The 25,303-nt window shown below is 45.4% G+C and overlaps 1 long non-coding RNA gene across 2 annotated transcripts; it reads left to right on the forward strand.

The window, feature by feature from the left end:
• The first annotated feature begins 994 nt into the window (after positions 1–994).
• On the forward strand, positions 995–12,007 carry LOC146357280 (uncharacterized). 2 transcript variants are annotated; one of them, XR_014786651.1, is made up of 5 exons: positions 995–1,230; positions 5,185–5,352; positions 6,701–6,752; positions 9,477–9,605; positions 10,657–12,007. It is a non-coding gene; the product is annotated as an uncharacterized LOC146357280 (long non-coding RNA). The 2 variants fall into 2 exon arrangements; XR_014786650.1 differs by having other exon boundaries at positions 10,693–12,003.
• Positions 12,008–25,303: the final 13,296 nt, after the last annotated feature.

Raw genomic sequence — 25,303 nt, forward strand, 5'->3', positions numbered from 1 at the left:
TTAATATTAACTCTGTATCTCCACTTCCAGTACATTAACAGAGCAGTCCTATGGGCAGGCTGAGGGAGGAGCTGTCTTTCTTTTGAGGTATAAGGCAGCAGTGTAGGTTCCTAACACTGTAGGTTCCTTTAGCTGGAGGCTGGCATCCCTGTGTTTCCGTTGATCCTGAAGTCTTCCCTTCTTGATTCCTTGATTCCCTACTTCTTCACCTCTTGAACTGATACGCTTCAGTTCCCTCCCTCAAAACTGGATGGCAGTTCCCCATAGGCCTCATCTTTGAACTAGAGACTAGGCAGGTTTTGATCCCAAATGTTTATTTGTTGCTTGGAAAATTCTGTCTTCTTTGGGAAAGATGGAGAGAGGGCTATCTTAGCTGAACAACATCTCTGTACTGGGACTGCCAGGTTGTGTGTGTGTGTGGGGGGGGGTTAGCTGAAGATCTTTAGCAGATCGTTGTTGCTTTCGATATCACTAACAACTGCAGAATTTCTCACACACGCACATGCATGCTTACACACAAAGAGAGAAAGAGAGAGTTCTGCTTTTGACTAGTTTTGCCATGAGTCCTTCCATCTTATTAGCACGAAAATTTGAACCTCAAAGGTGACCTTATGGGCCCAGCGTAGCCATCTAGCTAGTCACGGTGTCAGACAATGAATAGAATCTATTGCTCTAATGAGTGCACTGGGGAAGCTACTGCTTAGCAGTGAATGGATACTGTTTCTTAAACTGCGTCCGGGCTATGGTCAGAAGGGAGGGCTTCTATTAAAATTAATAGCCTGCTCGCTCTTATTTTTTAACCAACGTATTATTGAAATAGTGTTCTTTCAAGGTTGCACAGCTGGCTCAATGCTGATTGTGTTTTAAGTCAGAATAGATAATTAAATGCGATAGAAACTGGCACTAGGTTATTCATGATAGAAAAGATGCCAAGAACAGTTGCAACAAAGGCCACTTGCTGATAAAAGGCAGGGGGGAAACAAAGATAAATTTAGTAGAAAACTTTTAGTTCCTTGGCTTTATTTCACAGTCGGCAGAAGAAGAAGAAGAAGAAGAAGAAGAAGAAAAACAGAAAGTGTTATTGTTTTGCTATAGTAAAAGAAGACTGAGTTAATAATCCTGTTGTTTGTTGCCAGTTCTATACATGAGGTTTTCCAGTTTTGTTCCTCTTTTATCTGCTGTGCTAATTCCATACGTACCTGGAGAGCTGTTTATCCTGGACAAAGACTGGTATGTTTTTGCTAATAAAATGTGACTGCTGCCTTGATCCAACAAGGGAATTCCACATCTGGAAGCAGCAAATGCAGATGTGTATCTACTTGTGTATCTCATCCATATCTTTATGGTCATCTGGGGCCCACTGAAGTGGCTAGATGCATCATTTCATGTGAACGTTGCTGCAGTCAGTAGTTATGTGCAACTAGTTGCCATGAAAAGAGATGGACTAGAGCTTATGATTATGAGTCTGTGGATTATGCTAAACAACACATGCGAAATTAAGCATATTATAGCCACAATTTGCACAAATTATGCAAATTACACCTGCCATTTGCATAAATGATGATTTTAGTGGGGGGGAATCTGAGAAATTTCCTGGATTCTTGGAAAAGCCCATGGCTCAGCTCGCAAATGCAAGCCAAGCCGGGGGCTCCAGAGAAATCCGTCAGGCCCTGGAAGGGTCGGATTTCCCCTTATCAGCCATCTCTACCCTTTTCCCAGCTCCTGTCTTCCTTCTGGTGGCAGGCAGTGGGCAATGGCTGGATAGCACTCATTGTTAAGGATCTGGACTCAATCCAGCAAGTTTCCCCCTGCTTGCTTGATGTGGAGTTTTCTTATAGAGCACAGCATCCATTAGAATGATTCACCATGTGTATCTGCATTCAGAAGTCTGGGCTGGATGCTCTTAGGGATGTACGAAAGGCACTTACCTGGTCCCGCAGCTTGCTTCGCGGTGGGGGGGAGGCGCTTCGGTTCTCCCCCCGAAATTCAGGCTGGGGGGGGGAGGCGCCCCACCTCACCCAGCCAAAATTCAGGCCGGGGAGAAGCGCCCCATCTCCCCGGCCATGAAATACAAAAGCGAAAAAACACACACACACACACCCGTGATAGGCTACGTAACGATTTACGTAGCCTATCACGGCTAGATTTCCAAAGTCAGCCGTGATAGGCTACATAAATCGTTACGTAGCCTATCATGGGTGACTTTGAAAAAAAAAAGCACGTATGCAAATGGCGGCGCCCATGGGCGCCGCCATTTGCGTTCCTTATTTGGGCCTGGGTAGTCTATGTAAAGATTTACGTAGACTACAGCGAAAATAAGGGCAACGCAAATAGCATTGCCCTTATTTTCGCCATAGTCTACGTAAATCTTTATGTAGACTACCTGGGCCCAAATAAGGAACGCAAGTGGTGGCGCCCATGGGCGCCGCCATTTGTGTATGCACTTTTTTTTTTCAAAGTCACCCGTGATAGGCTACGTAACGATTTACGTAGCCTATCACGGCTGACTTTGGAAATCTAGCCGTGATAGGCTACGTAAATCGTTACGTAGCCTATCACGTGTTTTGTTTTTGTTTTACTTTATTTTGTAATGGCGGTGGCGGCAGCCGGTCAGAAGACCGGCCGCCACCCTTGCCCCCGCCGAACTGCCGCCGAACCGCCGCCAGGACCCGCCGCCGAGAGGGACATTCGCAGGAGGTAAGTCCCATCCCGGGGGGGTGGCGGAGAATTTCACCACCAATTTCGGGGGGCCGAATGCGTTGGCATTCGGCCTCCCTGAGATTCGTGGAGAAATTCTCCGCCATCCCTAGATGCTCTGAGTATCAGTTGGTACTATTGGCAACAGAAATCACTAAGCAGTGGTGCATTCCACAGAACAACTTTTTGTTATTTTCACTTCTTCAGGTGAGGCATAAGCCACTTAGGATCAGCACCTTAAAAATATCTCTTCATTGCAAAGAGTTGAGTGAGAATTTAGTCTGAAATTATGCTTTTAAAAAATTAGTTTTATAGCTTGTGTAATGGTCTAGGAGAAAAATTGGTTCGACAGCATTTTGCTGAGCATACCAGTGTTGTTCAGTTTGTCATAATGTATAAAATATCATTGCTCTGATAGCCCTGCATCAGCTTTTTCAAACTACCACACAGCAGACATAATTAAGAATAAGCTAATGTCCTCAGGCTCTCTCTCTCCCCGCCCCACCCTGCCTCTCTCTCTCTTGTGCTCTTTTTTTTTCCTTTCTCCAAGATCTCTGCAGAATAGTAAGGTTCCCCCCCAATCAGTGTCTGATGTATTTCTAGCACATTTTTAGCACTCTTTCCATTTAAGATCTAAAATGTATTTTCAGTATGTGTGTGTGTGTGTGTGTGTGTGTGTGTGTATATATATATATATATAATTTGCCTGTACTTTATCTATTTACCTTTGGCTCTTGACTGTCTCTACACTCACCTCTGGTCTCCTTAAAAAGCAGCAAGCTACTCCCACTATGATTAAACTGAAGTGATGAACTGATACGGAACTGCCTGGTTCTCTTTCCCATGTATAATTGACCTTCAGTTTTTCCTCCTGTAGTTGATAGCATTTTAGTACTGTGATGTGTAGCTGGGATTTGAGGGAAAGAGTGCTCTTCAGATTTACTATTCTGATGTTTCATGGATCAGTTAAGAAGAGATGGCATAAGACCCGAACATTTTCCTCCTATGATTATCTGACCTCTGGAACTGTCCATACTATCATCTATTAATTATGTATAGTAATATTAACAGTAATTTATAGTTTATGAGAGTTCTGAAAATGCTCCTCATCAGTCATTATTGTAGAGTCCTTCTGATAGCCTTTGACTTTCAACCATTAGTAATATTCCAGGTGAAAACATTAATTGGCACAATTAATGACACCCAGCATAATGTCCAAAGCTGCAATCTGTCATTTCGTGATTGTGGGCGTGTGAGCTTATATAAAAAGAAGATAGATCCTTGCTGTGACTGCACATGTTATACTATCCAAAGACATTTGCTCCAAGTGGTGGAGTGTGCAATGTAATCATGTAGGTGTGTAGTTTTCTGTATGGACAAAAGTGCCCTAACCCTGGCGCCAGCTTGTCTGGCTAATGGGGGGGGGCTATTGCGGGCAGGTGGGGTGAGAGGATGTAGGGGCCTCTCATTGGTGCACCCCAGTGGCACCACCATGCAAGGCGAGGCAGGCCAAGTTGCCTTAAACTCAGCCCCCCTCCCAATCTAAGCTCTCTGGCTCAACGCAGCTGGAGAGACTGACCTGGAAGCGACGGCGGACTCCTGCCTCCTCGAGGAAGACCTGCTTCGTCGCTCCCAACCACCTTGATCAGCGAGCCACTGGCACGCCCATCCTGCTGCTTGTGCTTCTCCCACTGTGCTTCCCACACCTCCGAGGACAGCGGCGCCTGCTTCGAAGGTGCACGCGCCCCTCTCCTCACTGCTCGCCGGCGGCCACGGCCCTCTCTTGCCACACTTACAGGGGAACCAGCGCTCGTGCCAGCGGCGCACGTGCCTCTCGCCTCTCTGCTTCCCAGGGGGAATCTCTCCCAGGCCATTCACCCACGGCCCTTTTTCCTTGCCTGGGGGTGGGAGGCGGTATCTGGTCGGCACTCACCAGGCCTCCGGCCCACAGATCCCTTTGGCCTGCCCTCACCCTATAACAGTGGGCTAGAGGTGCCGCCTCTATTGTCCTGGGGGCCCATCCAGGTTGCCCTCACAGGGAGCTCCTGCAGTGAGTTTAGGCCCTGGCCTACGCTTAGTGCTTACAAGGGCTGGCCTGTGTAGTGGTTTGAGTGTTGCACTGGGACCAGGGATCCTGGTCCTTGCTTCTCAGTCCCCTGCTAACAGGCCCCAGGTCGCCTTGTGGCAAAGCGCCGACTCCTAAGCCCCACTTACCATACATCATGTCCCCCAAGAAGGGCCAGGGTGGGAAGAAGGGCAAGGGTAGGGCCCCGTGTCCCCCCTCCAAGAGACCACAGCCTGGGCCTGACTCTAAGTCTGAGGAGGAAGCAGGCCCAGTATTGGCGTCAATCCTTGCTCGCCTGGAAGCAGCTGAGCATTCCTCAGGAAGCCCTCCCCCTCCCCCAGCCAGGCCTAAGAAAACCACGGCGGTCCAACCCAAAAGAACATGACAGCAGACCCAATGCTCATTGCTACCTTCTATTTCAGCACGTCTGGATGCCGTTGAAGCTTCCATCTCCTCCGCGCCAGCTCTTCCCGAGAGCACACCGCCCCCAGAGGAGCTCCTCTCTCCTGCGGCTTCCTCATCTTCTGTGACCCAAGCGACGCCAGCCGCTTTGCTGGTTGGGGATCAAACCACAGCCACATTGGGTTCAGGTGAGACTGCCTTTGCACATCAATTCGCCTGGCTAGGTGTGGGGCGTATCAACCCCTGAGCTGGATGCCTTGGTTTACCCCGCAGGGCTGGCCGTTCCCCCCACTTCCACTGCCTCCAGTCACAGCAGCCCCCACAACTGGTACTCCTCAGCCCACACCTCAGGTCACGATTCACAGTTCAACTGCACATTTAGCCGAGTCCCCTACTTCTGTGGGACTTGGCGCCTCACCCCCCTCGCTGGCGTCTACGGGAGACTCCTCCCTTAAACCCATGCCGCCACTCCAGTCCCAGCCACTTAACTTCGCTTGTGCCAGTGTTTGGCAAGGACCCATGGGGTCGGCTCAGGACCCCTTACCTCCCCCGCCAGCCCCCCTACCAGCATTCCAGATGCCTCTGGCTGATCCATGCACTAACCTCGTAAGGGGAGCCATGCCCACTGGTGCTACTTCTTCCCCTATTGGCTTCCCTGATCGTTGCAACTAAGGAAAAAAATTTGTGGGTGAAATTTATTAGGGATGTATGGATCCCTTACCTGGCTCCGCGCAGGGGCATCTGCAGTGGGAGGGGAGATGCTCCGTCCCTCCCCCTGGAATCCTGCCTGGCCAGCTGCACTCCGCGGCCAAGCTGTGGAGCTGCCAGCTGGCTCCGGCCACCCACAGCTGGACATCTGGCCACTGGGCAGCCCTGCAGGGACGCAAACGGCAGCTGTCATAACCACCACCATTTGCGTCCCTGTATTGAGCCGTGATAGGCTATGTAAATATTTACGTAGCCTATCACGGCAGGTGGCAAAACCCTAGCGTACGCAAATGCGGTGGCCGCCGCCATTTGTGTACGCTGGGGTTCCCCCCCCCACCATGATAGGCTACGTAAATGCTTATGTAGCCTATCACAGCGGGGGGGGGGGGGAAACCCAGCGTACGCAAATGGCGGTAGCCGCCACCATTTGCGTATGCTGGGGTTCCCCCCCCTTCTGACTTAGAGTCATGCCCAGGCTGTGGTCTCTTGGAGGGGGGACACAAATGGCATCCCTGCGTTAGCCGTGGTAGGCTACGTAAGTATTTACATAGCCTATCACGGCTAGGAAGAGGAGGAAGCAAATGGCGGCTTGGACGGCCGCCATTCACAAAGCAGCGTGGACGGGAGCAGGTAAGTGATCCGTTTCGCGCACCTTTTGTGGGGTGGGGGCGGCGGGGACTTCGTCCCGCATGCTTTTCGTGGGGAGGGGCTTCAGTCCGCAACAGATTTTGGGGGGCCAAATGCACTGGCATTCGGCCTCACCGAGATCCGTCGCGGAATTCTTTGACATCCCTAGAATTTATACATGTCTTTTCCCTGCTATTTCAGGAGCCCGATGCCAATGACAAGGATAGGAACCGTGATAAGGAACCCGATCGGAGTAAGGGTCGTAAAGTACCGCGCACATGGGCAAACTGGTTACCAGGTTTTTTAATTTACGCTGGCATCCTGCAACAGAAATTCCCCGAGAGGGGTTGGGTCCTCACGAAATATCTGGATGTAATATACAGGGCCTACACTGAGTACAAAGGGAGTGCCTGGCTGGCCTGTGACGAGGCCGTCCGCCGGAGGGCCGCCATTGACCCTTTCATGCACTGGGATCTAAAGGCCCAGGACCTTTGACTCCAGTTTATGACCCCTTCCAGGCCGGGCTTTGGTGACAGATCAGACAGTGACCACATTCTTGCCGCCGTTTGTGTCCCTGTAGTCAGCCGTGATAGGCTACGTAAATCTTTATGTAGCCTATCATGTCTGACTTTAAAAAAACCCCAAAAAACGTGCATACGCAAATGGCAGCGGCTACGGCCGCCGCCATTTGCGTTCCTTATTTTCGCCATCTTAGTCTACGTAAATATTTACATAGACTAAGACAGCCAAAAATAAGGAACACAAATGGCGGCAGCCATAGCCGCTGCCATTTGCGTACGCGTGTTTGTTTGTTTTTTAAAGTCAGACATGATAGGCTACGTAAAGATTTACGTAGCCTATCATGTCATTGTTGTTTTTTTAACCTAGCCATGATAGGCTATGTAAATCTTTATGTAGCCTATCATGTCTTTTTTTTTTTTTTTTTACAACACTGGAAATGGCAGCAGCGGCAGCCGGTCGGAAGACCAGCCACCGCAGCTGCAGCCGCCGCCGCTGGAGCTGCCACCGGAGCTGCCACCTCCCGGAACATCCACCCCAGGTAAGTCTCATCCCGGGGGGGATCTGCGAGGGGCTGGGGGGGTGGCAGGCCGTTCCGTCATGGAGTTCGGGGGGCCAAATGCACTGGCATTCGGCCTCACCGAGATCCGTGGCGGAATTCTCTGCCATCCCTAACTGGGAGGCTTGCCGCTTTGGCCTTCTGGGCCAAAGTTTGAGGGGTTGACGACTCCACCTCAGATTTCCTAGTTAGGTGGGCGGTTCAAGGTTGGGCTTGGATGTCACCTGCCCCTCCAGATTCCAGGCGCCCCTTGTCTCCAGTTATTCTTCTAGGACTCCGGGGATTGTGGCCCTCCATTTGTTCTTCCCCATACGAAGCCTCCCTATTCCATGCTGCAGCTTTAACAGCTTTCTTTGGGGCCCTTAGTATTTCAGAACTGGTCTGGGCTTCCAAATCTGACCCAGCCGGGAGGGCCTTAAGTAGGGATGGCAGAGAATTCCGCCACGGGTTCCAGTGGGGACGGATTCTTTAGAATCCAGCCCCCAGAATCCATGGCAGAATGGCCTCCTGCCCCTGCCCCCCCGCGGAATCCCCCCAGGATGGAACTTACCTGGGGCAGATGTGGCAGATGCGGCGGTGGTGGGAGCTCCGGTAGCAGCAGTGGTGGCTCCGGCAGCTGGTCTCCTGGCCGACTGCGGCCAGGCTGCTGCAGCAGCCATTCTACCCAAGAAGTGCCAGCTAACTGCTGACACAGTTAGATGCCTGTCCTAGTTACCCCTTTGCAGGTATTTCAATAAATGTGGCCCAGTTTTCAACCCAAGCTTGTTGTCTGTGTCTTCTTTAACCCATCTCTGCTCGCAAGTGCCCTAACCCTGGCACCAGCTTGTCTGGCTAACAGGAGGGGACTATTGCGGGCAGGTGGGGTGAGAGGACGTAGGGGCCTCTCATTGGTGCACCCCAGTGGCACCACCATGCAAGGAGGGGCAGGCTGAGTTGCCTTAAACTCAGCCCCCCTCCCAATCTCGGCTTTCGAGCTCAACGCAGCTCCCTCCCACCCTCCCGTAAGCAGTGTGGGTTTCTTGCCGGTTGCCCCTTTGGGAGCCATGTAGGAATTTTTGGCTCACAGTTCAATTGGCCTATTACTGTGAGTCATTTTCCCTACATCACACTGTCATTGGGGTTGAGCGCGTCCTGTAGGTGAATACAGTCTATATCATAGGTCACATTCCAGTAGGGATGTATGAAAGTCACTTACTGTTTCACAGATCAGGGGGAGGCGCTCTGTCCCTCCCCCCGGAATCCTTGATGGGGGGGAGGCTCTCCGTCCCTCCCCCCGGAGTCCTGCCTGGCTGGGTCTGCCCGCAGCTGGACATCCTGCCACTGGGCAGCAGGGATGCAAATGGTGACGGCCATAGCCACCGCTGTTTGCGTCCCTGTATTGAACCGTGATAGGCTACGGAAATATTTACGTAGCCTAGCACAGCAAAGCAAAAAAGAAAATGTGTACGCAAATGGCGGCAGCTACGGTGGCCACCATTTGTGTTCGCTATTTTTCGCCGTTCTAGCCTACGTAAATATTTACGTAGGCTAGAACGGTGAAAAATAGCGAACGCAAATGGCGGCTGCCGGAGCCGCCGCCATTTGGGTATGCTGCACCCACAGCATTGCCAGAATACTCTGTGAACCTTTTCCTAAGCACAGAATTGTTCCACTTTAACCTTTTATGACATGAATCCCCTTGTCAATACTGACATAAATCCATGTCTCTCTGTGTCACTTACCCATGTCCCTGTCTTATCATTGTTACGGGCTCCTCATGACCTATTGCATCTTTATGCTTGCTTTTGCTTTTCCATTTATGCCTATATCATACAAAAAGCCCTGGCTCCAGGGTCAAATAACCTGCAAGCTCTTGTCTGACCTTCATTTTGTCTTCGCCTCTCCATATCTTATCTCCAGATATGGGGATATCTAGATATTGATGACACATTGCATCTTGCTTGTGGCAATATTCTCCTTGGAAGGATTACTCAGACAACTGGTTTACCAAGCGGTTGCAAGCACACAGCAGTGAATTATCACCTCAAGGTGAATGAACATCTAAATCCACCATTATTTCCCCCAATATTCCTGAAATAACACAGAATTGTAAATAGCTTACTAGGATTTTCATTTTTCCCTAAGATGTCATATAATTAGGGGGAAATTAGCAAACATATTTAGAGTTATGGAGGATTAAAAGTGGTTGAAGTGAAAGAATCAGGAGAGGAGCTCTCCATAGAAAAAAACATTTTCCGTTAATACTACAGAGGCCTGCTCTTGGTACAAGATCATTTATCTAGCTATCTATTTTTTTTTTCAGTATATGTTTCAAGGAAGTACAAATCAAAACAATCAGGTTGACCTTGATGAGGACTTATGTCTGGGTAGACTTGTATAGGAGTGCACTGTAAAAGTAATTTTAAAAGTCCCGTTCCAAAAACTGAGAGAGTGGGGACTAATCTTAACTCTAAGGGGAGGTCATTCTACAGTTTGGGTGCGACATAGGAGAAGGGCCTTTCCTATGTAACTGAAAAGTTGGCTTCTGCAAGTGAGGTTATCTTCAAAAGGGCCTCTCCTGCAGATCTTAATAACTGGGAAGGTTTGTAGTGAGACAGGTGGTCCTTGAAGTGCTAGGCCCTAAGCTGATAAGGGGTTAAGGTTAAAACCAACACCTGGAATTGAACCTGGAAAATAATTAGCAACCAGTGTAGGTCTTTCAATATTTGATCTCTATACCACACACCAGTTAGCATGTTTGTACCAATAGAAGCTTCTGGATACTCTTCAAGAGTAGTCCTAAATGGAGTGCATTACAATAGTCTAATGTGATAAAACCAGGGCATGGATCATTGTTGCTGAATCAGACTGACTCGCAAAAAGTCGCAGATGCTGCATTAAGTGTGGTTGTGAAAACCCATTCCTTGCCACTGCTGCTACCTGGAAATACATGGACATCGTGAGAGCAAGGAGCTCTCCCAAGCTACACATCTGATCTTTCAGGAGAAGTGTGACCCCTTCCAGAAAAGGTTGAATCCCAATTCCCAAGATGGACTTTTGACAGACCAACATGCTATGTGTTGTTTGGATTTAATCTCAGGTTCTTCACTCTTACCCAGCCTATTATCCAACTCAGGAAACATTCAAGGGTATTGAACTGCAAGAATGGAATGTATCCCACTGCTTCCAGCCTCCACTTCAGACTCGGAGAAATCTGCAACAGAATCAAATGACTTCGGCTTTCTATGAATCTGACATGTGGATTCCGCAGCAGCCTGGCTTTTCCCGAGTTGCAAGGATTCCACGGACTTGTTGACTTTAAATTTTCTGGAATTTTGTGCAAATTTAGTTGTAGAAACATACATAAAATAATAATTAAAAAAAACACCAGCAAAAAATGTGCATTTCCCATAGGCTAAAGCATGAAAATTTGCATTTGTGGGGGATTTGTGCATTTTGGGGGGAGATGTCCAAATTTTTGCAAGAACAAATTTATGCAAATTTGGAAATAGAAAAAAATCTGATTCTGTCAATGAGCAGACGGCAAATGAAAGGCACTTGACAATCTATGAAATGCAGGTGGAACAGGTTTTAGAAAATCCATACTTCCCTACTTCAGACACCCTGTTGCTGCTCTCAATCCCTTGGTTTTTTAAGTTACAACATAAATTGTAACTGTGTGGTCAAGGCCAGCATGTGGCATTTTCCAACCCAGCCAGGACTTTGCCAGGATGAAGGCTGATGATTGGGTGGAAACAGTTCCATGCCATCAGCCCTGTCCACATGATTACTTCCTTCGCCCAGTCTCTAGGAGCATCAGCATGGCATCATATTGTGTTGAAGAATCTCGTGCAGTGCCATCTGTGTGTGAGTGTGAGTGTGAAGGCAGTCAGTGGCTATTATCCCATAGTGAAAGGTATCAAAGTGGTTTGTGCAAACACAACTTTTGATATAACGTAAATGTTAAAAACCATTCTGTCAACAAATTGCATGAACAGAATCATGTTATGTTCTTACCTGAATAAAGGGCCTCATAATATTTATGAAACACATACATGGATGTTTAAGAATAACACTTTGTAACAACGTTAAAAATTATTTCATACTGATATTATTAAAGAAGTTTGAATAATTTAATATACATCCAAGATGGCATTCTGACAACTGTGCTTGGAGTAAATGCTCCATCCTCTTCAATCTGACCATAATTTAAGTGGTTTGTTTCGGATTCTTTTTTATAATGAGCTAGTACAATTGTCTTAATTGCAAGCTGTACTGACTATAAAGTAAAATTAATGTGTTTCTGATCCTGAAGGAAATCATGAAAAGCATTGTAGCATGAGAATAAAACCCCAATGTATCCAAGCAGAGAAGTTAATCATCATCATTAGCATAAACACTGTTTTGATAACTTGCCAAGTGTCTAAGCAATAAATTACCTGACACCATTTATGTTTCAATGGCAAACTCCATTACTGTGTTGTTTTATAGTGCAATCCTATAAAAAGAAGTAAGTCCAACTGAGTTCAATGGAGCTTACTCCCAAGTGAGTAGGTATAGGATTGCAGCCTTAGTGGTATTTTATTCATTGTAATCCACTTGATCTTGTAGAAAAGCCCCCTATACTTATTTTAGATTACTACTATATAAAGAAATAGTCTACTTTAAAAATATATGATCAGCATTTAAAGTAGGCCAAAGTATTCTGCCCAGCAATTTTCACAAACTTCAGGGAGTGGCGTGTAGATATCCCCTGAAGATTAGTTAATCTTTGGGACATGGTGACATTCTAAGAACTGGAAGTATATGGGGGGGGGGGGTCTTACCAACACACAACTACCATCCTCCCAGAATACCTGTGGACAGTGCAATGACAAACAGCAAGCATCCTCTTAATGCTACTGGAAGAAGAATTCTGCATGGACCCCTCCAGATGATCATAACCATAAGGATGGAAGGATTCACCTTCGTCCGTGCCACCGCCCATCCACCAAATTGCCACCTGCAACCCGCCCCTGCTTGCCGTGCCATGCAAGCTGCCTCACGGTACATGGGCACCCAGTGAGCTCCCAGCGGCCACCCATTCCCTCAGCAAGCTGTCATTTTTTTCACAAAATGGAGGCTTGAGTTTTTCCATAAATGTAATATTGCATTTAAGGGCCGTGGTGGCTTAGTGGTTAAGACGCTGAACTGCAGACCGGAAGGTCGGCAGGACAGCAGTTCGAGACCCGAGTGCTGCGTGACGGAGTGAGCTCCTGTCTTCAGTCCCAGCTCCTGCCAACCTAGCAGTTCGAAAGCAAGAAATCGCAAGTAGATAAATAGGTACCACCTCGGCGGGAAAGGTAACAGTGTTCCGTGCACCTCAGTGTTCAGTCATGCCAGCCACATGACCATGGAAGCTTCTTTGGACAGCGCTGGCTCTTCAGCTTAGAAACGGGGATGAGCACCGCACCCTAGAGTCGGACACAACTGGTTGAGGACACCTTTAATACTGCATTAATGGAGGCTGCAAATGGTCCATTCATGCAACACTGCAAGTGTAAATGGCCCATTTACACCTGTAATGTTGTGTAAATGGCCCCTTTATGGCTGCCATTTACATAACATTACATTTACGGAAAAACCCAAGCTGCCATTTTTTCTCAAAATGGTAGCTTGCTGAGGGAACAGGCAGCCTCCAGGTGCTCGCAGACTTTGCAGTAGCTTGGTAAGCAGGGTCCAGGGTCCCTCTCAGACTCCCACGATATATCCCTAAATAACTGTGGATTGAATTTCTATATAGAGCATTCCCAGTGTGGCACCCAAGCTGAGGTAATCAGCAAAAAACATTGTTTACCACTCAGTCTCAGCCATGCAGAATGTGATGCTAACTATAGTATAGCCTCAAAACCAATACTCACATCCTAATTAAAGAGGCCAACAGTGGAGGTACTGTTGTTATTATGAAAAAGTCAGACTACATACAGGATGCTGAGAGGCAACACTCTTAACATCATATTTTGCAGGCCCCTACTTTTGGATCCCACTGAGGAATACCAGGAAGAACGATACAACCTATGGAAGCAATATTCTACAGATGTGCAGGAGGTCCAAGTTTGCATGGCTATACCTTAGGAGCCTCTGCCAGGCATCTTTTATCTGCTACCCAAAATACATAAACCTGGATCCCCCAATGTTCCAGGCAATAATACTATCACAGTTGAAGTTTCTGCTGTTCTCAGACCTTATGCCACCAATACTCCAAGTTACAAATGGAATAACACTGACTTTCTGAGGAAACTACAATCCACTGACAATCTCTCAGAAGACACTGTCCTAGCCACTATGGTTGTTGAGTCCCTTTACACTAATTCCTCCCATGGACCACAACCCATCAGAAATATATCTCGCCACCAAACTCTGCAACTATGTCAAGCCACCAAACTCTGCCACTTTGTACATACCCACAATTATTTCTGTTCTGGAGAAAGCATATATCTACAGATCAATGGCACTGCCAAAGACACTCAGAAAGCCAACATCTTAATCATAGAATCATAGAATAGTAAGGTTGGAAGGGGCCTACAAGGCCATCAAGTCCAACCCTCTCCTCAATGCAGGAATCCAAGTCAGAGCATCCCTGAGAGATGGCTGACCAGTCCAGCCTCATCTTGAATGCCTCCAGTGTGGGAGAGCCCACTACCTCCCTAGGTACTTGGTTCCATTGTCATATTGCTCTGTCAGGACATTTTTCCTGATGTTCATCTGGAATCTGCCTTCCTGTAACTTGAGCCCATTATTCCATGTCCTGCACTCTGGGATGATCGAGAAGAGATCCTGGCCTTCCTCTCTGTGACAACCTTTCAAGTACTTGAAGAGTGCTACCATATCGCCCCTCAGTCTTCTCTTCTCATGCCCAGTTCATTCAGTCTCTCTTCATAAGGCTTCGTTTCCAGTCCTCTGATCATCTTTGTTGCCCTCCTCTGAAGCCTCTCCAGCTTGCCTGCATCCTTCTTAAAATGTGGTGCCCAGAACTGGACACAGTACTCCAGATGAGGCCTAACCAGGGCTGAGCAGAGGGGAACTAGTACTTCCTGGGATTTGGAAGCTATGCTTCTATTAATGCAGCCCCAAATAGCATTTGCCTTTTTTGCAGCCACATCACATTGTTGGCTCATATTCAGCAGGTGATCGAGGACAATTCCAAGATCCTTCTCGCTTGTAGTGTTGTTGAGCCAAGTATTGCCCATCTTGTAACTGTGCATTTGGTTTCTTTTTCCTAGGTGCAGAACTTGGCATTTATCCTTATGAAATTTCATTCTGTTGTTTTTTGCCCAGTGCTCCAGTCTGTCAAGATCACTTTGAATTTTGTTTCTGTCTCCCAAAGTATTAGCTATCCTGCCCAAGTTTATGTCAACTGCAGATTTGATGAGTATTCCCTGCACCTCCTCCTCCAAGTCATTAATAAAAACGTTGAAAGCACTGGGCCCAGGACTGAGCCCTGTGGTACCCCGCTCGTTACCTCTCCCCAGTTTGAGAAGATCCCATTGATAAGCACTCTTTGAGTCCAATTCTGTAGCCAACTGTAGATCAACCTGATAGTTGTTTCATCTAACCCACTTTGAGCTAGTTTGCTCATCAGGATATCATGGGGCACGTTGTCAAAAGCTTTGCTGAAGTCGAGGTATATTATGTCTACAGCATTCCCACAGTCCACAAGGGAGGTTACTTGATCAAAAAATGTGATCAGATTCATCTGGCAGGATTTGTTCTTGACAAATCCATGTTGGCTTCGAGTAATCACTGCATTGTTTTCAAGGTACTTACAGATGGATTGCTTTATACTCTTCTCTAGAATTTTCTCAGGGATTGATGTCAGACTGACTGGTCTGTAGTTCCCAGGTTCCTCCTTTTCACCCTTTTTGAAGATAGGGTAAATGGCTGGCCTAGAACAATACTTTCGAAGTACTGGAATGAATGGCTAAATTAATGGCTAGCTTAGAACAATACTTTCTGAGCTCCTGTCCCCAAAAGCCTCTTCTCTACCTGACATAGGAATGTATGAGAATTTTATTTCAGTTCACAAATCACTCCAAAATGTCATGTTAGGAAACCTGAATGCAAATGGGAGCACACGTTCTCCAAAAATGTTTGCAAATTCCTGAATATGCATTCACATTTGCGAAATCTGCACTTGAAAAATGCACAATTTTAAAACTGCACAACTTTCTCAAATTGTACAACTTTCTCAAATTGTACAACTTTTGAAAAATGCACAACTTTTTCCCATTCAAACAAATCAAAAACAGGTCACAAACAAGAATGGGAGCTAGCCAAACCAAGCTTTGAAGTAAAGTTTGGAGAATTTCAGTAAGTTAAAGCATCCCTGGTTCTCCCATCCCTAACCTGAGGTGAGATTCATTGATTTCTCTTCTGGATGGGGTTACACTCCCCCTGAAGACACAGGTTCGCAGCTTGGGTGTACTTGTGGATTCAGCTCTGAGCCTGGATGCCCAGGTTTCAGCGGTGGCCAGGAGTGCATTTGCACACTTAAAGCGAGTGCGCCAGCTGCGCCCGTTCCTTGGATGCCTGACTTGGCCACAGTGACACATGCCTTAGTTACATCCCGTTTGGATTACTGTAATGTGCTCTTCGTGGGGCTGCCTCTGAAGAGCATTCAGAATCTTCAGCTGGCTCAAGCAGCTGCTGCCAGACTGCTGATTGGGGCTGGCTATAGGGAGCATACAACTCGCCTGCTAAAAAGCTTCACTGGCTCCCAGTCTGTTTCCAGTCACAATTCAAAGTGCTGGTCATGTCCTATAAAACCCTATGTGGTTCGGGTCCAGGTTATCTGAAAGACCGTATTCTCCCTTATGAGCCTACTCATGCCCTGAGATCTTCAGGGGAGGCCCTTCTTGCCGTCCCACCACCATCACAGGCATGTCTGATGGGAACACAGGAGAGGGCCTTCTCGGTGGCTGCCCCAAGGCTCTGGAACTCCCTTCCCAGGGAGGCAAGAGTGGCCTTGATTTGTTTTCACAGGCATGTAAAAACTTTCTTGTTCCAGCAGGCCTTTGGGGATAGCTAGTCTGGACCTGTGAGAACAGGACAGATGGATACTATATTTCTTTAAAAAAAAAAAAAAGTTTTGATATTTTATACAATTTTAATATTATTGATGATTTAATTATATCTTTAACTTTTGTATACTTCTATTTATAGGTTTTAATTGTACAAGTTTTAATGTTGTAAAGCCACATTGTGTCCCAGTATTGGGAAAAAGGTGGGACATAAATAAATAAATAAATAAACAAACAAACAAACAACAACATCAATTTGAATGAGAATGGTTGAAAAAAATGTTGGAGAAATTTTTGACACAGTATTACCTGTCCCCATATCTACTCTGAAAACTCTGTTATGGGACTGCATGATGCCACTGGAGCTCATTCACTTGCTCATCTTCCAATGTGATAAACGCCATCTTCTGTCAGCAATGCCCTCCTGCATTCTACATAGGGCAAACAGGCAAGTCTCTACAGGAAAGAATGGACACAAATCTGATAGCAGCAATGGCAATATTCAAAAACCAGAGGGAGAACACTTCAGCCTCCCAGGACACCTTGTCACTGACCTTAAAGTGGCCATTCTGGAGCAAAGAAACTTCAAAATGGAGATCAGAGCAAGAGACTGCTTAGTGCAAATTCATCAGCAGTTTCTATTACCAGAGTCTTGAATCAGGATAAAGGATTTTTACTCCACTACACATGTGAATTTTTACCAACCACTGTTAATAATGAGATTGTCACTGTCAGTACTTTCTGCATTTCCTTTCCTTCTGACCTCACTGTTTACAATTCTTCCCCCCACCCCACATACACACCTATACCTGAAACTCAAAAACACTCCATGCATGTGAAATAGTCTATAGTCTATGAAAGCTTATACCAAAATAAATGTGTTAGTCTTTAAGTTGCTGGAAGATGCTGTGTTGTTTTTGCAGCAATAGACTATGATAGCTACCCTCTGGAAATCCTTGTCTAATTCATAATGTTTGCTATTATTGCCATAATTACTATTTTTTTGCCATCATTACCAATTTTAATGACCATTAAATGAAACCAAAGCTGGAATCTGCTTTGTCCCCCAAATCTAGTGTTCTGGGGCTAATTTTGTTGTCATCAGTAAGTGTGTTTGTGTGTGTGTGTCCCCATATCTCTGACAATAGCAAGTAAGAAATACTTTAAAGGAATTAGACAACATTGTGGAAAAATTATAGAATATTTCACGCACTGTTGTTCATGCCTGGATAGAAAGGAATTTATTTTATTGGAATTCTATTCAGATGAATTAAAAATTATACATATTGTAGTGAACTTCCCCATTGCTTGCTTTTATAGTTTAGCAGCTCTGTTAGTTCAAGCAAATCCAATACTACAAGTGCTTATTAGGAAAAAAATCTGTGTTGTATGGAACATGCAACAATCTAAATTAGTACAATATTGTGTGACCTATCACTTGGCATTCATCTTCTGGAGATAATGAAGACTGCTTTTATTTTCAGCTGGAATTCATCAACGCATAGGGTTTCTTTTTTATATAGCATCCTTGTAACTTTCTATAATATTGCAGAGTGTCACAATATTTTCATGGAATAATGAAGTAGCAACATATGCGTGCAATTTTAAAAGTTATTTGCTTTGGTCATCAAAGGCCAGAAGGAAAAGGAAGGATGGTGGAGGAAATTTATTGCAAAAATATACAGAGGCACTATGAGCTAGAGTGAGGCGGCTGCCTCACGCAGCTGATTTGGGGTGTCATGAAAGGACGGCAACCTTTTAGATATTTAATTTATTATTGTTGTACTACCATGAAGCCTATGTTTCCACAGGCGCTAGTAGTCTGAGAATGATTAGATGAAAATATGTTTGGCCATTTCCCTTGCGAGTGGAACAACTTTCAGGGGGCATTTCCTTCTTTCCCTCCCTCTTCCTCTCCTAACTTTCCCATTATGTCTTGCATCAGCTTCCCTTCAATGAGCACCCCAATAGTACAACCCCTTCCCACTAGAGTAAAGCAAACTTCCCCCCTCCATAGCAAAGGGGGACTTACAACCCACCTCCCTCCCTCTCATTCACCCACACTGGCTCATACTGGCCTCCCTCCTTCCAGTATGAACCCCCTCCCATTACATGAAAGCATAGACAGACCCACCCCTCCTCTGTTGCAGGGAAAGGGGGTGCCCTCACCCCAAAAGCCCCACCCTCACTTTCACCTCGGCCTGAAAAACCAAAGGTGAGATGGCCGGAGAGAAGAAAAAATGCCACCTTTCTCTCACCTGCTCTGAGCCAGAGCCAACACAACTGAAGTCAATAGGCATTGTTGACAGTTTTATAGCAATAAACTGGGTAAGCCCTGATAGCAATGGGGAGCATAGGAAAACACAGAGCCACTCAGGCTGCCACAAAATCATCTATGTGCTGTGTCCGTGTGGACAGCTAACACTTTCTGAAGCTGTCTAAATCATCTTGAATGCAGTGATTGAAACAACAAGTTGCTACTGCTACAGTCATGGAAGTCACCACCAGGAAGTTGCCCTGTGGTCAAAGAGGGCAGAATCTAATGGAGTGCTTATGCCCCCGCCAATTATTTTCTGGCCTGCTGATGCTCTCCAACCATGCTGGGACCCACCGCTTAGGCAAGGGAGATCTATCACTTTCTAGGGGAAGCCCCCAAACAGCAGAAACTCTTAATACTGGAAGGAGGCAGGTCTGTGGATGACCTTAGGTGACCTCCGCTGACTTGCCTCCTTCCAGAAACTAGCATTTCCACTGGTTTCAGGTTGCCCCAGAAATGCTAAATTGCCATTGCACAAGCGATGGGGGCCAATTGCACAATGTAATCAGCAGGGCAGAACAGAATTGGTGGGGGCATAAGTGCCCCATTGGATTCTGCCCAGAGGTATTACTTCCACCAGTGCACTTGCATTCATAAGGGATCATGCAACATCTGAGGCAGTCAACATTTCCACTGCAGTGCAGTGAACTCAGTTTATGAGCAGAACTTTATATGCATTGATGGATTGTCCTGATCACTTAAAACTTGCTGTGGAGAGAAGGGGAAGAGCACATCCAGCAACCCAGTAACACATCCAGAACTCCATGTCAGTCATATGGATTTTCATGAACCCGCAAGTTGTACAGTAGGGAATGCTTATCCATGGTCACAATGCTATTCACTCATTTCCGTTCTTCCTTCTGTTCTTCAGTTTGAGACCAAATAATTCTGCATTAGATAAATGAACAGCTCAGTCCCGTGCATGTTTACTCAGATGGAAGTCCTCCTATGTTAAATGGGCCTTACTCTCTAGCAAAGTGTGTTTAGGATTGAAGCCTAACATTCTTATTTTAAAATAAGGACGCTGCTTTGCCCAGTTTTGGTTGGTGAACCAGTTTGGTTTGATCCTGGGGAATGTGAATCTGAACACAGGGATCCATGCCTTCATCACATTTAGATTACTTTAACATCCTCTATGTGGGACCACCCTTGAAAAGTATCTGGAAACTTCAGCTAGTGCAAAACCTAGTAGCCAGACTTACATCGATTTTACAGATGATATAAGTCTGGTCTTGAACTGGAGTTATATGATCTTGAAACAGCTGAACTGGTCTACAAAAAGCTGAACTGGCTGACAATTTGTTTCCAAGCCCAAATCAAAGTGCTGGTACTTATTACCTATAAATCACTAAACAGCTTGGGGCCATGGTATTTGAAAGACTGCCTCCTCTTGTTTGAGCCTGCATGAGGCTGCCCAAAATGTGTGCTCCCCATATGAGGCCCTGTTCCATATCCCATCTCCTAGAGAGGTGAGGTTGGTGGGTAGTTGTAATGTGACCTTTTGTACAGCAGGACCCCAAGGACTGTGGCACTACTAGTCTCCACGAGTTCAGGCTAGCTTTCTCTTTAGTTTCCTTTAGATGGCTGGTGAACACAATATTATTTTGTTGAGCTTTGCATACTTAATGCCACTCTATTGTTAATCCCCAGTTTGAAAAATGTGTTAAGCTTTTGTATTTTCCTGTATTTTATTCTTTGGGTTGTTTTTATTTTAGATCACCTCGAATGGTCATTAAGCAGAAGGGTGATCTAAAAATAGTCCAAATAAATAAATAATCTTAAATAAAATTCTGTTATACATTGGTATTTTCTTCTGTTTATCCTTCCATTTTAAGCTAAAGGAATACCACACCTGCTACTCATGCAAACTTAATTTTTCTGTCATTAACCCTGTGTCTTTAAAAATGTCGCATTTAGCATTTGATTGTGATTACAAAATTTCTCTTTGATATAAGACCTCATAAATATTTTTGAGTTTGTAAATCACCTTCTCCCTATAACTTCAAACTGCACAATAAAAGGCATATTTCCTTTGAAGTGTTTTGAGTGATGGATAGCTTCTATTTAAACTAAATTAATCTAATCTTTACAGGTGGGGTGGGGGAACATTTTTTTAAAGGGCTGGCTTTAAATCTTCCCTGCCTCTGAACATTTTATGAACATATCATGTTTCAAAACCCTTGAGAAAAAGGACAGAAGAATCCAATTTAATTGTGCATCTCACGTCAAACAAACAATGTTTTTTCATAAAAAAACAAGACAGATTCTGCTTTAAAAAAATCATTGGAAAAGGTCATGTGGACATTTTCTTTACATTTTTGACACCTATGTGAATTTGTCCAGTTGTCTGGACTATCTGTTTATATACACCTTACAATATCGGTTGTTCTGGTGCTTCACCAGGTCCATTCCCTCCCCCCAATTGAAGTTCTTTTTCATTTTAATTAGATTGACCTTCCAGTCCACTTGGCTGCCCTCAAAATGACTGATAATGACTGTTCTCTTGGAAAGACTGAAGAAAGATGGGAGACAGTCATACGAAATAAAAAATATTTGATACAGCGATCTGGGTGATATAATGGCATCATCGTTATTTTCATAGCCGCTAACACAAAGAAATACTAGCCTCTGCAAGTTCTGTGAAGCTTTAATGATGACAGGTTATTTCTCATCTTCGTGAATGAACATTTTATAGCTCACTTGATGACTAATATCTTCAAGAGACTGTTTTTACTGTCCAGTAATGACTTGCCTTTTCTACACTTCCAGAGTTACAAATGGTAAACTTTAAGTAAAGCTGAAACAACCTCCATAACTGATGGCAGCTGAGGGGCAATCATTTTTGTCAATTTTACACACACACAAAAGCCATTAATGAAATGTTTAAGCTGGAAATTGCATTTTCATGAAGCCTTCAAAATATTCAAATTGTATCTAGGTTCAAGCTTCACCTCAGTTGCTGTAGGTGACCTTCGAAAACTCATCCTCTCTTAGCCTTAATCCACATCTGTAATTGCAAAAGGTAAATAATGTCTTGTGCGAAGCACTCTGTATACTAAAATACTATATATTTTTTTTAAAAAAACAATATATGTTCGACAATTAAGGATTGCACCTTTAATGTCTTAGGCTGCTATCCTATACCCACTTACCTAAAAGGAAGCCTTATTGAACTCAATGAGGCTTGCTTCCAAGTAAACATACATAGTGTTGAACAGCCAGGGACTACTAAAAAAGATTAACAAAAGCTCAGGATCAAGCCCTGTAGGCACCACCATTCAACTGGGCCAAACTGCCTGAAATTTCCATCTGCAACACTACTCTGTTCCTGTTACAGTATGCAATGGAGCAGAAGTCAACTGTAATGTATATGGTGTCATGAAATCAAGGGCTATTACTATTACTCATAGAGATGCCTGTTTTCTGCTTCACTAGTGCAGCAAACTAATTGAAATTAAGGGCATCTCAACATAAATTTTGCAATGCTTGGGCTTCATTTTCTCTATTAACACTTGAATGAACTAAAAATTCATTAGGTTCTAACTGAATCATTCTAAACTCCTTTAAAACACTTAAAGAGGTTTGGAGATTTTACAGTGAAACTACCTGACTAATATATGTTGCAGATATGAGAAATTTAACTAAGTATCTGAGCCATTTCCCATGTTAAACTGCAACTTTCTACTTACAATTTTCAATCTCAAAAATAATATTTCTAAAGATGGTTAAGACAAGATTGCATTCCCCCCCCCCTTAGACAGGTGTGGCCACAAAGTAGCAAAGCAGTAATAACAAAAGCCATGCTCAAAAAGGGGTTAAATTAATATGCAAGGGGAGGAAATGCTCCAGTTCCACCCTCTCCCTTGTTGCATTCACCCCTCTCCTGTGAGGAGAGACTGAAAGAAATGGGCATGTTTAGCCTTGAGAAGAGAAGACTGAGGGGAGATATGATAGCACCCTTCAAGTACTTGAAAGGTTGTCACAGAGAGGAAGGCCAGCATCTCTTCTCGATCATCCCAGAGTGCAGGGCACGGAATAGTGGGCTCAAGTGACAGGAAGCCAGATTCCAGCTGAACATCAGGAAAAACTTCTTGACTGTTATTTAAAGCAATACGACAACGGAACCAATAACCTAGGGAGGTGGTGGGCTCTCCCACACTGGAGGCATTCCAGACGAAGACAGCCACTTGTCAGGGATGCTTTGACTAGGGGTGGACGAAAGTCCCTTACCTGTCATCGAAGGACGTTCGCGGTGGGGGGGAGGCGCTTCGCTGCTCCCCCCGCGAAGTTCAGGCCGGGGAGGAGGCTTCCCGCCTCGCCCAGCCGAAATTCAGGCCGGGGAGGAGGCTTCCCGCCTCACCCGGCCACGAACGCGGAAGTTTTAAAAAAAACAAAAACGCCCCCTGATAGGCTACGTGACGATTCACGTAGCCTATCACGGGTAGATCTGCAAAGTCAGCCGTGATAGGCTACGTGACGATTGACGTAGCCTATCACGGCTGACTTTGCAAATCTAGCTGTGATAGGCTATGTGAATCGTCACGTAGCCTATCAGGGGGCTTTTTTTTTTTCTTTGATTGCAATGGCGGCGGCGGCCGCCAGTCGAAAGACCGGCTGCCACTCCCGCCCTGCTCGAACACCCACCGAACCGCCGGCCGGACCTGCCGCCGGGAGGGACATTCGGCGAAGGTAAGTCCCATCCCGGGGGGGGGTTCGGAGGGTGGGGGGGGTTCGGAGGATTTCTCCCCGAAACTTGTTCGGGGGGCCGAACACGTTGGCGCTCGGCCCCCCGAAGTTTCGGGGAGAAATTATCCGCCATCCCTAGCTTTGACTTGGATTCCTGCATTGAGCAGGGAGTTGGACTCAATGGTCTTGTAGGCCCCTTCCAGCCCTACTATTCTATGATTCTAATACCCTCTACTCCTGGTGGGAGACTGTGTGAAGAGGAGAGCCATCAATGGAAGGACTCTCCATATGATTGAGAATGCTGGAAAATCAGGGTTCTCAATCATGTGGAGAGACCCCACAGACAGAGGAGGTTCTCCTCTTCAGACACTCACCCTCCACTAGTAGAGGATGATGAGCACAACGATTTTAACCCCTTCTTGGATGCCTGCATAGGGCTAGAGTTTTCATGGATTCTAGGAGAGGAATATCAGAGGCCACATATGAGACTTCCTCACATACAGTACATTTTACAGCACCTCTCCTAAATCAACCCCCACATTTCCAAAAATGCTATTCAAGATATGCCATTCCAGAATTTCAGGGGGCCCTATGGAGCAGCTGTAAAAAGTGGAGATTGGGAAAGACCCGTTACATTGCCCATGCTGGCTGGGGCTGATGGGAGTTGTAGTCTAAAACAACTAATGGGCACCAAACTGGGAAAGTCTGACTGAGGACAAGATAATTAATGGTTCCAGCTATTAAAAAAACCAAGAATTTTCAACAGCATGGTTACCAAAAGATACAGTAAAAGTGGATCATTGATAAATGATCAGATTGCTTATATTTTTATTTCCAGATATATAGGATCATGAGGCTGACCAAAAAAAAGTAGAGAAACAGTCAGTTTCATGATGATGCTTAATTTGGACAATTCCCAAACTTTAACGGTAAACACTGACATTTTCCACTCAACTTCCAAAATGTTAAGTATGACTGGCAATGCCATTATCCACACAATTCAGGTATCTACTATAGTTTGTATCTAACTGTGTGTCCTTCAGTTCTTTGATCCTCCAAAGGCTTCCCTGAACAGAAGGGGAGGGGATTTTTCTGATCTTCCTTGTTGTCTGGAGCCCCTGTCCTCCCCAACGATTTGCCCCAGAGGGTTAGAGGAAGACCCTCTGGAACATCGGGGGAAATGTGTGAAAATCACAAATGTGTTTTTATCCTTTAATATCTGAAGAGATTTTTAAGACAATTGTCTTCACACGACTGCAGCATATGCTGTAATGTTGTTGTTGTTTTTCTTTTTCACTGTCCTAGAAATAAAATATTGGCATGAAAAGTAAGAGGGTGGAAGCTTATTCCTATGCTATGAGATGCTGTTAGGCCTCTAATTAGATGTGTTGTTGTAGTCGGTACTTCCAACGATAACTTTAAGTATGTCAGGCCAGGGATTTGTCCCAAACGAAAATACCGTGTCGTGAACTCTGATGTACTCATTTATTCTTGCAACTCATAGATTCCCATAGGGTTTAATATTAGGTAAAATAGGGAAATAGGCCAAAATCAAGAGTGGCACATAATGTTCTCTGTACATGCAATGTAGAGAACAAAATATCCACAACAGCAACAAATGCTAAATAGTGCCAACAATATTACTCATTATAACAACACAGGGAATTGAATCTTCAGGTTCCTCT

Source organism: Heloderma suspectum, chromosome 1 (assembly GCF_057233095.1).
Source record: "Heloderma suspectum isolate Gila_16-S chromosome 1, 16-S_ref, whole genome shotgun sequence".
Lineage (NCBI taxonomy): Eukaryota > Metazoa > Chordata > Lepidosauria > Squamata > Helodermatidae > Heloderma > Heloderma suspectum.